Source organism: Lupinus angustifolius, chromosome LG05, assembly GCF_001865875.1.
Source record: "Lupinus angustifolius cultivar Tanjil chromosome LG05, LupAngTanjil_v1.0, whole genome shotgun sequence".
In the NCBI taxonomy this organism is placed as follows: domain Eukaryota; kingdom Viridiplantae; phylum Streptophyta; class Magnoliopsida; order Fabales; family Fabaceae; genus Lupinus; species Lupinus angustifolius.
The window spans coordinates 17,223,980-17,227,510 of NC_032013.1; positions in this window are offsets into that span (position 1 = coordinate 17,223,980).

Here is a 3,531-nt window from a genome sequence, read left to right on the forward strand (position 1 = left end):
TATTCAAATAACTTGGAGAGCAAGTAGAACATGAGACAATAAAGTTCTTTGAAAATTCACATGATGGAATCTCTTGTAGCTTTTTAGACCTTGTCCACTAGTAGGATATGGACAGTTAATCCGAGATGTTATCTTTAACTCAAAAATAAGATATACTTAATACTTTCATAATTATTGTTTCACTTGATATTTTCATAATCACGAATGTTATATATGATAACAATATTGTTCTACTTGTAATCATTCCTTAACATTCTCATCCTTTTTTCTTGTATTGTTGTTAAACCTCATTATCTCATAAGCTTTAAATATTCTATTAAGTCTAAATCACTAACTAGATGTTAATTTAGGGATATAAGGTTTCACTGGATCCTCATATATTGTACTTGACCAAAAAGATAAATGTTTGATTTATTAGAGCAATATTCTTTGAAAGGAACAATCACACACTCTAAAAAAGATTAGTTATTTATTCGTAGGATGATTTGATACTCTAAATTATAAAAAAAAAACTCTAAATCATACTTCCAAGGTGACAAAATCTACATATTCTCTTAAAACTTGTATGAATATGGGTGTAATGAAGGAATAATTTCAATAATGCATTCCCCTTGTAGTTTTTAACCATTACTTACTTTTTAACCTTGTTGCAAGGTTACTCATAATCCTATGGTACTTTTGGTATATGCTTTATGATAATCAGAAGATAGATTGTACTGTAACTTATATGAGTTAAATCGGAAGACAAGACAAATTACCCTACATGTTTATTTTCTATTTATAATTTCATAAACACTCTAACACAAGACTTTACTATAACGGCCAAATTACTGGTCACCGAGAAAGAATGTATATATCAGAATAATTAGGCGGATATGACATGAAAAATATATTCAACCATCATAAAATATCAATTTAATATGTCATTTTTACACACATACATTTTAAACGAATAAAATGAGCAGCCCACATGCATTACTGAAAATTACCAATTTTTATGATAATTGACTTTTGTTCTTATTAAATCTATTTTTGTATTTGACATTTAGTCCAATAGTTTATATTTACGAACTTCATATTTTTTGTATTTGTCTGTGATTACAACAGTTATCAAACCACATACATGAGGACGTGGATAGTTTAGCTTTATCAAATGTGTTGTTTAGAAGCATCTGTTGTACATTTTATATGGCATTTTTTTTACTTTTGTGGTTTTAGACTTTGAGATGGTCACTTTATGTTTGTAGTTTTTTTAATATAGTATGGTCCACAATCATGCTATGCTCATGTTTAGAGCAGACTTAATATAAATATTTCATGTTTAATTTTAAAATAGATATACTCATATTCGTCATGACTAAAGTGGGATTACCTAGGTACGGAGAAAAAGAATATGATAACCTTAATTAACAATACTAATAGTAATATGTGATTTCTTTTATTGCTCCCTTTTTAACCATATATATAATGGGACCATCATCCCAGTTTTAAGACTATTAGCTTTCATTTGGTTGGAGAGAAAGATAGGAGAAAGAGAAGGAGATGAGAGAAGATGAGGAGAAAGTTCTTCTTTCTCTCCTTTAGTTGAGGAGAGAATATAAGAGGAGAGAGTAAAAGAGAAAGTGGGACCCACCAATATTTGTTCTTTTCTTATATGAAGAGAAAATGAAGGAGGAAGAGTGAAAGAGTAAAATCACTCATTTCTCTTCTTTTTCTATACAACCAAATAACACAAGATTTCTCTCATTTTCTCATATTTTTCTCTCTTTTCAAGTTCTTTATCTAATATTTCTATCTTCTTACTTTCTTCCATCCAACCAAATGAAGCATTAAATTCATTCTTAACAAAATTAGAGAAAGTCTTAATGGCAATGTCAGCGTGAGTATGATTGAGTACTTTATTTTTAAGGCGGTGACAATTAAATAATGAGTAATGCTATAATATCTTACTAATTTTCTTACCTATAAAAAAATAATATATGTCATTTGTATATTAATCATTAATAAATAAAATATCAACTTGTCATATGTGTCACTTTTTTATGGATCAGAAGATTTAGTAGAAGATATATCATTTTCCTTAAATGATCACTATTCTCGTAAGATATCACTTAATTTATATTAAATTTTTATATATGTTATAGTTTATAAATATATAGGTTATATTATATAGAACACTTAGATATATTACCATATTATATGTTTTTATATATATTTTAATTTGACGATGGCAATGGTACTGATATAACACTTCGAAAATAAAAAAACAACGTTATACATATTAATTAAATGTATAAATTTTTTCTTGATAAGTATATGTTTTGGAACATATACATATCCATTATATCCTTCTCAAAAACAAAAAAACTTCATGAGATGAGATAGAGAGAGGAAAAAGGATTCCGTTATGCAGGAAAGGATTTGGAGACGAAAAGGTGGAACTAGAGAGGAGGATTAGGGAAAGTTCAACTATTCTCATAGAGGGAAAGCTCCACTTGGCAAAACAAATGGGTATTTCAATTATATGCAAAAGAACATTATTACTTTCTTCTTCACCAATATACCAGACATTCATGGTATTAATGAAATGTGGGGTTTTTTCTCTCTCAAAATGGGGGAATGTAGGAGAGGTTGTTATTCCATTGAAGATGGATAGGAGGGGTAACCGTTTTTGCTTTGTCAGATTCAAGCATCAAGATAGGATTGAGGATATGGAGAAAGCTTTGTCTAATTTGTGGATATGAAATTTTAAAATTACTATCAACATGCCTAAGTTCAGCAGAGAAGGAAATTCGTTAGCTAACATGATTTCTACAAAGAACCCCTATCCTAATCAGATTGTGAGGCATCATCAGTAGAATCATGTGTTACCTATGGCTGTCCAAAAGGGTTCTTCTTGGAAGGACATTCTTCTCACCATTAGGGGGGCTGGGACTTCAACGGTTAGTCCCAAATTGACAGAGCTGAAATTCAATGTCTCTGAAGAACATATGCAATGTTGCTACGAAATATTTGTGGGAGTGCTTAGAAATTGTGAGGATGGCCAAGATGTTAATAATTTATTGGCATATCGTGGTGTTTTATCCATTAAAGCTATTCCTATGGGAAGTAAGTTGGTACTTCTTAAAGGAGCAAATGGCATAGACATCCAACACTATATCAATAAGGAGGAAGCTTGGTGCACAAATCTTTTTAAAGAAATAAGAAGATGGTCACCTAGTGAGTTAGCCAAAGATAGGGTGGTATGGGTGAGATGCTTTGGAATTCCCATGCATGTATGGTCTGAGGAGTTTTTCAAGTTGATTGTTGATGTTGTTGGTCAATTTATCAAGGTGAGTGAAGGAACTAAGCATATGGTTAGGCTGGATGCAGGCTTTGTGTTGCTGGCCACAGATTCTCATATCAAAATTGATTTGGCCCAAAATGTGAAGATGAGAGAGACCATGTGGGAGATTAGATTGACTGAAATTGACGGTGTCTTCGAAGAATCATTTGTGAAGAACAAAAGCACGTCTAAGGAGGAAGATAGTG